At 33.5% G+C, this 13,529-nt stretch overlaps 1 pseudogene; it reads left to right on the top strand.

The window, feature by feature from the left end:
* LOC124974063 (intraflagellar transport protein 88 homolog) overlaps positions 1-13,529 on the top strand; it is a 100,540-nt pseudogene that overhangs the window by 31,408 nt on the left and 55,603 nt on the right.

Genomic DNA, 13,529 nt, shown 5'->3' with positions numbered 1-13,529 from the left:
GTAATTTACTGCAAGAGCTTATAGAACTCAGGAAAACACTTTGCTTTTATTTGCCAGTTTATTATAAAGAATGCAACTCAGAAACAACCAAATGGAAGAGATGAATAGGGCAAGGTATGAGAGCTTTCATGTCCTATCCAGATGTGCCATCCTCCTAGTACCTCCATGTGTTCCCCAACTTGGAGGTCTTCTACACTGAGGTTCAGCTATGTAGGCAACACTGATTATATCATTAGCCTTTGGTGATGAAACTCAATTTCTAGCCCTTCTTCCCTCTTGGAGGTTGAGAGGCAGGGACTGAAAGTTCCAATTCTTCAATCATATGGTTCATTTCACTGGCAACCAGGCCCCATTTTGAAACTTTCTGTAAGCTAATAGGAAGTCACCTCATTAACATAAAGTCAGGCATTGTCAAAGGGGGTTCATTATGATTAACAAAAGACACTTCTGTCATTCAGAAAATTCCAAGAGCTTTTTGCCAGGCATCAAGATAAAGACCAAATATATTTCTATCACAATATCACATGTACTTGGTCGCTACCAAGTATAATTTTATCACTGGAGGAAGTCCAAGGAGTTTCCAGAGAGGAGGACCTCAACTCAAGATTGAGTGGGGTTCTTGACAAACATAATTTAAGGAAGCATCTGTTAGAGGCACAAAGATTTAGGAAAGCAGAGATGCATTCGAAGAAGAATGTAGGCTCTATTGAGAGTGAGATCCTTTTGTGGTAAAGTGGGGAATATACATTCAAGAGAGAATGTGGACCATCTTTTGAGAATGAGAAGCAGCAACCCCTTGGTCTTGGTTATTAATTTTTATAGAGGGACCTTAACTAAAAGCTAGACTAAAGGTGGAGTCAGGATGGAGTTATGTAGTTTTGTGCCAATACTTTCTAGTACTTGGGCATTGCCCTCATATCATAAAACTATTTGCAGGCAAGGGTTCATGCTCCATTATCAAGAGTTCTTGTTTAATCAAGAGTTCAAGCTGGGCACAGTGGTGCACACCTGTAATCCCAGCTGTTCAGGAGACCGAGACAGGAGGATGGTGAATTCAAAGCCAGCCTCAGAGGGCTAAGCAATTCAGTGAGACTCTGTCTCTAAATAAAATACAAAATAGGGCTGGGGATGTGGCTCAGTGGTTGAGTGCCCCTGAGTTCAATCCCTGGTACCTGCTCCCCCCAAAAAAAGTGTTTAAAAAAGAGTTGCTTGTTTAAATCTCCTGTGATCCCAGTAACTTAGGAGACTGAAGAGATTCAAGTTCAAGGTCAGTCTAGGAAATTTAGCGAGACTCTGTCTCAAAATAAAAAGATTAAGAGCTAGGAATGTGGCTTGATGATAGAGTGTTTGCCTAACAATATGAGACCCTGAATTTGATTCCCAGCACTGCAAAAATAAAAATTAAATTATTTTTTTAAATGGCTAGCGGTGTATCTTGGTGGTAAAGCATCCCTGGGTTCAATCACCAGCACCTAAAAAGGAAAAAAAGTTGCTTGTTTTTGCATTCCAGTGGTTCATGTATCCCCAATTTTTCTTTTTAAGACTCATGTTTTTTTTTTCCTGTATTCCTCAAACCCTATCTCATTTGTGAAAATTTTAAATTCATTGAACATGCAGTAAATTAGGAGTACGTTACATGATAGAGGGCCCTTAATCTTTTTGTTTTAATTGTGATAAAATGGATAATAAGATTTATCATCTTAAGTGTTAGGTACATTCACACTATTGTATGACTAACCTCTAGAACTGGTTAAAATGGTGGTTCCATTCCTATTTTGAGGAATCTCCATACTGGCTTCCAGAGTGGTTTCACCAATTCGCATTTCCACCAGCAATGTATGAGTGTGATTCAGCCTTTAGGAAGAATGTCTTTATGACATTCACCTGTAAATAGATGAATCCGAAGACTGTCATACTAAGTGAAATAAGTCAGTCCCCAAAAGCCAAAGGTTGAATGTTTTCGCTGATATGTGGAAGCTAATGCCACAATGGGGGGGTGGGGGGAGGAAGAAAATAAATTCAGTAGAGTAGACAAAGGGGAATGAAGGGATGAGATGGGGGACAGGAAAAGGAGACAGTGGAATGAATCTGATATAATTTTCCAATCTCGTGTATGAACACACCACAGTGAATCTCACTATCATGTACATCCACAAGAATGGGGTCCTATTCAGAATAAGATGGATTCCATGCTTGTATAATTATATTAAAATGAATCCTACTATCATGTATAACTAAAAAGAACCAATAAAAATAAAATGAACAGTACCCCAGGGACCTGTGGGACTTCTAACAAAGATCTAGCTTTTCTGTCATCAGAATCTAGAATTCAGGAGAAAGGGAAAAGAGAGAGAATAAAGAAATAATGACTGAAAACACCCCAAATTTGACTGGAAAATTAAACTTACAATTCAGGAAGTTCGGTGAACACCAAACAGGATAAACTCAAGGATTAAACTGGAAATTAAAGACAGAAAAAACGTTTTAAGCTGGACTTGGTACTGTAGCCTCAGCTACTTGACTGAGACAGGATTGCGGGTGTATATGGGAGTTCACGAACAGACCTGGCTCAAAAAAACAAAAACAAAAAGAAAGAAAAGGAAAAATCTTGAAAGGAGCAGTAGAAAAATACCACTTTCTCTCACAGAGGGAAAGCAATTAGAATTGCAGTGGAAAAGTTAAGCTTCCAACTCAAGAACAGAAGAAATAGCAAAATCAACCTAAGGAAGTAGGGAAAGAAAAAAAAAAAACTTACAGAGGAATAATAACAATTGATATTGAAAACAGTGACAACAGAAAATATCAATGAAATAGAACTGTTTTTTTTGAAAAGATAATAAATAAAATTGGCAAACTCTTGCAAGACTGACAAAAAAGAGAGAAGACAAAAATTACCAATAATGAGAATAAAACAAACATCACTACAGATCCTGCGGACATCAAAAGAATAATAGCCGAGTGAGATGAGATGGACTGCTTTCTTGAAAAACTCTTAACTCATATGAAATAGATTATTTAAATATCTCTACATATTAAGAAATTGAATTTATAATTTTAAAATTCCAGAAAAAGAAAACTCCAGGCCCAAATGATCTTACTAGAGAATTCTAGCAAACCTTCAAAGAAGAATTCACATTAATTCTACCCAATTTCTTCCAGAAAAAAAATATATTTTATGAAATTAGGGTTATCCCGCTACTGAAATCAGACAAAGACACTTATCAAAAAAGAAAACCCCAGCGACTGTAGATGCAAAAATCCTCAAGAAAATACTAGCAAACCAAAATATTATCAAACATAAAAACTGTATACTATAATCAAATCAGGTTTATCCCAGGAATACAAGATTAGCTCAAGATTTGAAAATCAACTAATATAATACAGGTCATTAATTAAAGGGCAAAAAACACATGATCATCTCAATAGAAAAAAAGTTGTTCAAAATCCAAAATTCTTTCATGATTACAAAAAAACCCAAACAAACAAAAAAGCTACAAGTAGAAAGGAAGTTCCTCAATCTGATAAAGTGGGTCTATGAAAAACCCACAGCTGGATCATATTTAATAGTGAAAATCTGAATATTTTCCACCTAAGATCAGGAACAACATAAGGCTATCCACTTTCACCAATTCTATTCAACATTATTGGAAGTTCTAGCTTTAGTAATTAGGCAAATAAAATAAAATAATTCAAATTTAACCAGAACAAGTAAAACTATTTGCAAGTGACATGATCTTGTATATAGAAAAAGCCCAAGAAGTTCACCAAAAAAATTACTAATAAATGAGTTCAAGAAGGTTGCAGAGGAAACACTCAATGCACAAAAGTCAGAAATGCAGTATAAAAATATACTATATTCACCAATGAGCTATCCAAAAGACAAAATTAACAGTTGCATTTACAATAACATAAAATTTATTAAGAATTAAATTTAACAAAAGAAATACAAAATTTGCACTCCGAAAAACTATAAAACATTGTTGAAAGCAGCTAAATGACATTGAACGTTTTGGATATACACTCAATATTATTAAAATAGTGGTATTCCCAAATTTATTTGCATATTCAATGCAATCCATATCAAAATCCTAACTGTGTTATTGAAGAAAGTGATGAGTTGATCCTAAAATTCCTGTGGAAATTTAAGGGACCCAGAGTAGCCCAAACAGTGTTGGAAAAGAAAATTAAAATTGGAAGACTCAAATTATAAAGATACACCAATCAAGACATTGTGGTACTAGCATAAAGATAGAAATACAAATCAGCAGGGCTGGGGTTGTGTCTCTGGGAGAGTGCTTGCCTAGCATGTGTGAGGCACTGGGTTTGATTCTCAGCATCTCATATAAATAAATAAACAAAAGATCCATCAACAGCTAAAAGAATATTTTAAAAAAGATATATGAATCAGAATGGAATTGGGAGTCTAGAAATAAACCCTTGCATTTATAGTAGTGCAGGCACTAGGACAGTGTAATGGGGAAAGTATAATCTTTTCAACAAATGGTCTTGGTAAAATTGGATATCTTCATGCAAAAGAATGAAGCTGAACTTTTCTTACACATCATATACAAAAAGTACCTCAGAACGAACCAAAGATTCAAGTGTGAGAGCTGAAACTATAAAATTCATATAAAAACACCTGAAATTAAATATTACCCTTGTATTAGACAGTGATTTCCTAGATATGACACCAAACACAAGTGATGAAAAAAGATATATCATCAAAATAGAAAATGTATGTCCTTCAAACAACACTATCAAGACAGTAAAAATATAACTCACCAAATGAAAGAAAATACTTGCAAATCAAATGTCTAAGAAGGAACATTTCTAGACTATATAATTAACCTTTCAACTCAGTGAAAAATGGTCTAATAATCTAATTTAAAATGTGCAAATGTTAGGTATAGATATTACATATAATTCTGGTTATAAATGTTGACTTGAGTCTTTTCTTATCTCAAAACTAACTTTCTACCAGTTGTCTTTACAGTGCATATGTTTGAAGTAATCATAAAATGTAACTGTTTATTCTATATTTTCCCATCAAAAAACCTATTGATAGTATTAAACAAGTAGTTGAGGTTTGGGGAGTTCAAAAAAATTTGCAAAGGATTGTGGGGTCTCTCAACCACATCCTGCATGGATGACAAAAGGGTTAACTGCTGGAGGATGATGTTGGCTGTTTATCAATCAGTTACCATAAACTTAACTACTCAGTAAATACACAAGAGCCAACACTCTTTTTATAAATGAGATGGGGGATGACGGGTGTGGCCTCCAGCTCTGGCCTCTAACAACTCTCTTTTATTATGGACACACAGGTAAGGGGGTCCAAGACCTGGAGGAGCTTCTTCTGTGACGGACAGGATAGGGTGGAGTGAGGGGAGCCATTCTCTTAGGGGAACTAGACAGGGAACTGTCTGATTCTGCTAGATAAGGATGGCTTCCCACAAAGGATCTGAATAAATAGTTCTTCGAAATGATGTTAATACCCAATAAACACAGGAAAAGATGCTGAACTTCAGTAGCTGTTAGGGAAATGCAACTCAGAACTACAATGAAATACCACTTCACACTCACTCATATTAGACTATAATAAAAAGATGGATAATAAATGTTAGTGAGAATGTGAACAAATTGCCACCCCCCTTCTATGCTGATATTGAGAATATAAAATGGTTCAGTAGCTTTTTGGAAGACAGACTAGAAGTTCCTCAAAAGCTTATACATAAACTTACCATGTGACCAACAATTTTAGTCCTAGGTAGATAACCCAGAGAAGTTAGAACATAGGTTCACATAACACTTTGTACACAGATGTTTATAGTAACATTATTCATAGTATCCAAAAGTGGAAATAATCCAAATGTCTAATAACTCATGAATTTATAAGTAAAATATGGTCTACTCATACAGTGGAATACATGCAGTATACAGATGAACCTTGAAAATATGGTAAGTGGAAAAAAATAGACAAAAAAAGACTAGGTAAATCTATAAAGATAGAAAGTGGATCAATGATTGATAGACACAGAGGAGTGTCTGCTAATGGGTACTGAGTTTCTTTTTAAGGTTGTGAAAATGTTCTAAAATTTGTTAGGGTGGTTGTTACACAAATCTGTGAATACACTTAAATTACAGAATTGTAGACTTGATATTGGTAAATTGATGTGTGGATTATATCTTTCTAGAGCTGTTTTTAAAAAAGAATTCAGGAATACATTTTAAAATTTTATAGATAGATAGATAGATAGATACAGATATTTTGGTTATTGATGGATCTTTATTTTATTCATTTATTTATTCATGGGACTGAGGATTGAACCCCATGCCTCACACATGCTAGGCAAGTGTTCTGCCACTGAGTCACAACCCCAGTCCCCCTCAGGAATACATTTTTAAAAATTAAAAGTAGGGTTTATTCTACGGATGCAAGCCTGGTTCATAAAAAAAAGCAATCATATTAACCAGTTAAAGGAAAAAAGCTTATGGTTCAATCAAGTTGAAAAAATTCTCCCTATTTTCCTGAAGGTTTCTTTGATGAATAGGTATTGATGTTTTTCTTTTTTTTTTTCAAATTTTTTTTATTATTGTATACAAATGGGATACATGTTGTTTCTCTATTTGTACATGGAGTCAAGGCATACCATTTGTGTAATCATAAATTTACATAGGGCAATGATGTTTGATTCATTATTTTTTCCCTTCCCCCCCACCACTCTCACCCCTCTTTTCCCTATATACAGTCCTTCTTTCCTCCATTCTTACCACCCTCCTTATCCCTAACCCTAAACCTAACCCTAACACTAATGCCTTTTCTGTATCAGTTGATACATAACATGAAATATTATTCAACAACGGAAAGGAATGAATATGGCAATAATTTGGATGGATCTGAAGAAAATCATCTTATGAAAACAGCCTTTTTCAAAGATTATATATATTAGAGAAATGGAGATCAGATTAGTGATAGGTAACATGAGGGAATGAAAACATAATGGAACTATTCCATATCTTCACTATCAATGCTAGAATGTTGGTTGTGATGTTATACCATCACCCTTGGAGAAACTGGGTAAAGGGTACAGAGGGTATCCCTATTACTTTTTTATAAATGTGAATCTATGAGTGTCAAAATAAAATGTTCAATGAAAAGAAAAAAATACGGAATTAATGTTTAATGATATGGAAAAATATTGTTTTCACATCAATACAGTTTAATAAGTATGAAGATTATAAAATAGTTATGTGCATTTTAAGTCTATTTTAAAAACTGCTGTGTTTATAAATCCAAGAAAAAGGGAATGCTCATCCACCACTCTAAATTGGCATGTCCATTTTGAAATATAGTTTGGCATTTTCCAGTATTGGTGACAATGTACAATTTTATATATATACACATATGCACATACACATACAAGTGCGTATACATTCAAAGCAACATGTACTAGTTCATTTTTGCTGTTCACTGCACACTGTTTCTTCAGTGGTCATTTTCACTCTGTTTTTATGTCCACCATGTAGGTTATGTAAGTTCTGTAGCAGAGCCTGTGTCTCTGTGGTGTCTCTTTCTTTAGTTTGTCAGAAGGCATCATCAAGCAGAAAATGGAATAAACATTGTCAACCCAGAAGGCAGTCATGTTACTTGTCATGTTTTCAAATTGTGGTTTTTAACCTGACTTTCAAGCATATTTCTTGTGTAGTTGTCCGTCATTTAATAAGCTTATGTGGTATGTTAGCTTTGACAGATGTTTACACTTAAATTTTAAGAACTAAACCTAAATTATTTATGTGTCATATTTCTAAAAAAAGCTTTGTTTGTTTGATATAGGAAAGCCATGGCAGAAAAATACATCATGACTGCTGCAAAACTCATTGATCCTGTAATTGAAACATCTTTTGCTATAGGTTATGATTGGTAAGAGATTTTGAATACAATAAAATTTCTTGAATATGGTGTTTTCATGATCATACTCTTATTGATTTAAAATTAATATTACTAGAAAAGTAAATAATGATTATAAGTATTGCTTTATACCTATGAAACAATAGTATTAAGGTTTATGTAGGCTATTGTAAAAGTTCTAAAGTTTTTTCATTGCTCATATTATTTCACAAATTAAGTGAATTTAGGGCAAATGCACTACCATTTGTTAGGATAGCTTCCATTGTATAAACTCCAGCCTTTGCCTTCTTTCTTTTTATCTTTTTTCCTTTTTTCTACTTTGTTAGTAGAAAAAAGTAAATTTTAGTAGATGAAAAGTAAATTTTTCATCCCGAGTAATAGCTCTCACATCTGAAAAGATCATCATTTCCTAGCCTTAGAATTTTGATAGGTTTTGCATTGTCATCTGAAGACCCCTTTAAGTATTATAGACACTTGATGATACTAATTTTTCCTGTTAACGTGATATGTTTTTCATTTATTTGTGATTAATCTAATTTTTCCATCGGTGTGTTCTAATTTTCAATGTATAGATCTTTTACCCTTCCTTGGTTAAATTTTATTCCTATGTACTTTGAATGCTACTATAAATATGATATTTTTCTTAATTTTCATTTTGGATAGTTAATTGTTATAATATAGAAATGCAACTGATAATTGTATATGAATTCTCTTTTCTAGAACTTTACTGAACTAACTTTAACAACTTTATTTATTAGTTGTAACAAGTTTTTTCTTTAGAAAATTATTTTTCATAAAAGACAATGATAAAAAAGTACAAACATTTCCATGAGAAGCAAAAAATAAAAGGTACAAGAAATTAATAGCATTTATTTCAGTGCATTTATGTAGAAGCCTCTCATATCTTAATAAATAAAATAATTTTCAGTACAAAAAAAAGAAAATTTATATTTTGTAAATATGTTAAAATTTTGTGTACTTTAAACACTGTTTTTTTTTAGAAATGAAAATTACAAAAGAAGACCCCTAGAAGAAAAATAATTAAAACTCCCCCCCCCACCAAAATGTCAGCCTGCTAGTTAACCTCATTCCCCCCAAAACCTCCTCTCTGCCACCAAGAGACTCACCATGAACATTTTTCAAGGCATGGACAAGAATAGAATGGAGTTTACCCACATTTTCTTTTTTTTTTTCATGGTCCCAGAGATTGAACCCAAGGGCACTCAACCACTGAACCAAATCCCTACCTAGCCCTTTTAAAAAATATTTTACTTAGAAATAGGGTCTTGTAACTTGCTTAGGTCCTCAGTGAGTTGTTAAAGCTGGTTTTAACTCTTGATCATCCTGCCTTAGCCTCCTGAACTGGGGGGGGTTTATAGGTTTGTGCCACCATGCCCGGCTCACATTTTCATTTTTAATAAATAATTAAAGTCACCTTTTGGTCAAGAATGTGAAGTTGGAAATTCCATTATTTGTTCATGTTGTATAGTTGATGAGAATAATTTTCTTGCTCAATTTCATTGTTTTGATGAGAAATAAATCTTTATGAAACATAGAATTTGTAATGTAATAGACTGTTTGCTAAGTTTATGTGGTCATAGCCAGCTGAAGACTGCTTGTTTTCAGATTTTAGAAGCCCACTTCTTTGCTTGAACATGCTCTAATTTTGGCAATGTCCCTTAAGAATGTTGCAATCAGGGTTAAAAAAAATGCTTTTGACCCTTGATATATTTTGTCAAAATACTTCAGAAAAATTCATAATTACTTACTAAGGTCAATATTTTCTTTCCTTCCTTCCCTCATATTTTTGGCAAGTCTGGTAAGCCAAATTGATGGTATGTCAAACATGATAGCTTGTTTTGGTGTTATTGATAAGGCGAAACATTTCCCAAGTGTGTGCTTAACTAACAAAATCTATTAAAAGGCCTAAAATTACTTGTAAAAAAATTTTTTTCCTGTTATAATAATATATTTCCCAGTGAGTAGTGAAGTGTTTTAGATTTAGGAACCCTTAGGTCATTTGTTGAATGAGCATGTGACTGAATTTGCTTTCTTCTTCTAGGCAGTATGAGAATAACTTTTATAGCATCTCATATAGGTGATCATTTAATTTCTGCTTAGATTCTTATGGTGTTTAATTCATTTGCTTTATTTTCTGACATCTTTAATAAAGGCTTATAACATTATTTCATATTGAGTTTAAATTTGCCTCTCATAAAGGAACTAATACAGAGTGAATCTCTGATCTCTGTATGTGGTTAAAATATCAGGTCAGTATGGAAAAATTATGGCTTTAATTTTCTAATTACTGTTCATAGTTCTTGTGATAGGATGAACATAACCTTTCTTTGTTATACCTTTGTCATCTTTCAGATTCTTACCCATGTTATTTATCCCTTGGAATCTATTCTATTTCTAGGAATCCATGATCTTCCTGTTTTCGTTTGCACTGATAGCTTTCATTTGGCCCAGGACATTTGTTTTTACTGTTTCCATCGCATGTCTTTCTTTTGCATTCTTTGCTCCTGTCGTAGACTCTGCTTTTTCTTGGAGTTTTCCTTCCCAGAATCTCTCTCAACTCTAGTTTCCACAAGATGGTTGTTGTCTTGGCTTGGTGTTAAATGTTGTCTTGGTGCTTGCCTCCATTTTCTTTTCTGGTCTGGATCCTCCTTCTCATTTAACAACTTTATTTTCTTCCCTTGATTTCATCCCCAATTAACCCCTTAATGTCTTTCAGTGTGAGTCTAATTCTGTCATCATTCTTGATAGATCAGGTTATAACTTGTGTATCTTCTTTCAGAACTTTAAAAACATTGGCCCATTTGTTAACTAGTGTTGTTGCTGACTAATGTTGGTCTCATCCTTATTATTTGTATGTGATCTGCATTTTTTTCCTGAAGATTTTTATAACTTTGTTATTTTGAAATTATATGACCACATTTTAAGTTTGTCTTTCTCTCTCCTAAGCATTCCATGACTCCTCTGTAGTCTTATATTTCAACTTGAGAAAATATTATCATATCATTTTATATCAAATTATTTTATAATTTACTTCCTTATCCAGTTATGAATTTCTATTAATTGGATTTTAGAAGTTCTTGTCACTTACTTCTCTGATACAGTATTTTCCATTTCTGTTTTTCTTTGCTTCTGGGAGACTCCCTTCACTTTCTCATTCAATTCTCCCATTTAATTATTTTATTTTTACTTCTTAAAAATTTTTTTTTACATATTGCTCAATATTTCCAAGCACACCTTCTTTTTTCTGGTTGTTCCTTTGTTGTTGTGGAGTGTGAAGGGCAGTCTGTAGGCTTCATCACACATATGAATGGACTGATCAGTAATTCTGTAACAGACCTGTGGTCAGCCTGATCCCAGTCACTAGGGCTTTTGTGAGTTATTCCCTGAACACACAACCTCACCTCACCTCAAATCTGTGGGGGCAGTCAACACACTTCTGGGGAACCTTTCAAAGTGTAACTAACTTCCTTTTTTCTGCTTTACATGTCAACACACCTTTATCCTTTTTTTATTCTTCTAGAAATTGTATTTGCTCATGTCCCCTTCCTGCCATGATGTTTGTTGTAGAGTTTCACCATTTTTATTTCTTTTCCTGTCATTTTAAATGAGAGTCCGGGGAGAAGTGAGACATAATGCCTATGTCTACTCCCCTTTTGAGTCATGGTATTGCCAGTTGTTAATTGTGGTGGAGAGGTTTCTTCTAAATCTTTGCTCTTTCTGGATAAGCAGTTCCAATTCCTTTACCCAGTTCAGATAGGATGTTTTTCTAGAATGATTGGTTTTCTGCCTGACTGGTTGACTGTCCACCTAGTTTATAAATGAGTCCCTTAAAATATGTCTCTGTATCTGTATACAGAACTCTACATGCATTTTCACCAACTATGGTAAAAGGGGAATAGCTAGATCCATTTTCGCATACACCAAATTTGATAGTCATCTGAGATCTCCTTGATTTGGGGATAACCACCTCACAATAAATTAATTCTGTTCTTTGTCATATCTTTATGCTGAATAGTAAACATTATTTGTTTTACAAAGTGTAAACTGAATCATCTTAATATTTACAAGAGCATACATATTTAATTTTTAAGCAGATATGTGTTTTAAATTACTAGATAGTGCTCTTTGTAGGCAACATCAGAACTTCTGACTGAGGATAAAGAATACATGTAGAAAAACATTTCATAATATAATGATTGTAAGTATCTTACATTCTCCTTGTCTTCTTTTTTCATCTAAATTGCAGAAGATTAAGGAATAAACATTTTAAGACATAAATAACATCCGTTTGATGTTTGAAGAACTTTTAAGATTTGAAATTAAACAAGCAAAAGATTTAAATTAAACCATTTGATTTCTCTTCTGTTTAGATAATTATCAAATTACATTTTCAATAAGAAAAAAACCAATATAGAATCTTCTATTTAATTCAGCTTATTTGGCAGTTCCATTTTTTATATTTTAAAATTATTCAATAAAAGAGAAGCAGTTTTGAAGTTGAAAGATTATTTTCTCTTTATTTGGATCTGGCTTTTGGAAGTTGGTTTCCATTTTTTTTTTTTTTAATTGTTTTTCAAGAACAGGTCTATGTTGCCCTGAATGTCTCCAAACTCCTAGTCTTAAGCAATTCTGCTTCAACCTCACAATTAGCTGGGACTATAGGTTTGCACCACCACATTGACATAAATTTTTTATCATGTTAATAGGACTATTAAAAAACTGGTTGCTAATGTTTTACTGACTGTTGACTGTTTCTGCCTGTTGAAATATGCAGCTTTCAAAATCTGACTGATATTAATAAATTAATTTTAAAGCCAGAAATTTTATATGCATTTTCTAAAGTCAAGGTCATTAATTTAATTTTCTCTTTTTTTATTGTTTGTTCTATTTAATTACACATGACAGCAGAATGCATTTTGATTCATTGTACACAAATGGAGTACAATTTTTCATTTCTCTGGTTGTACACGATGTCGAGTCACATGATACGTGCAATCATATGTGTACACAGGGTAATGATGTTTATCTCATTCTACCATCTTTCCTTCACCCACCTCTTCCCCTCCCTTCATTTCCCTCTACAAAATTCAATGTCCCTCCATTCTTCCATTACACACTCCCCACCTGTTATGTATCATCATCCACTTATCAGAGAAGATGTTTAGGCTTTGGTTTTTTGGGATTGGCTTATCTTAGCATGATATTCTCCAGTTCCATTCATTTACCTGAAAATGCCATAATTTTCTTCTTCTTTATGACTAATATTTAATTGTATGTATATACCACAGTTTATCCATTCATCTATTGAAGGGCATCTAGGTTGGTTCCATAATCTAGCTACTGTGAATTGAGTTGCTCTAAATATTGATGTGGTTGGTCACTGTAGTATGCTGATTTTAAGTCCTTTGGGTATAGGCCAAGGAGTGGGATAGCTGGGTCAAATGGTGGTTCCATTCCAAGTTTTCGAGGAATCTCCATACTGCTTTACAGAGTGACTACACCCATTTGCAAACCCACCTCACTTCCTCACCAACTCCTGATGTTGTTTGTATTCTTAATAATAGCCAGTCTAATTGGAGTGAGATGAAATCTTCGGGTA

Source organism: Sciurus carolinensis, unplaced genomic scaffold, assembly GCF_902686445.1.
Source record: "Sciurus carolinensis unplaced genomic scaffold, mSciCar1.2, whole genome shotgun sequence".
NCBI lineage: Eukaryota > Metazoa > Chordata > Mammalia > Rodentia > Sciuridae > Sciurus > Sciurus carolinensis.
This window is presented reverse-complemented; position numbering and strand designations above follow the sequence as displayed.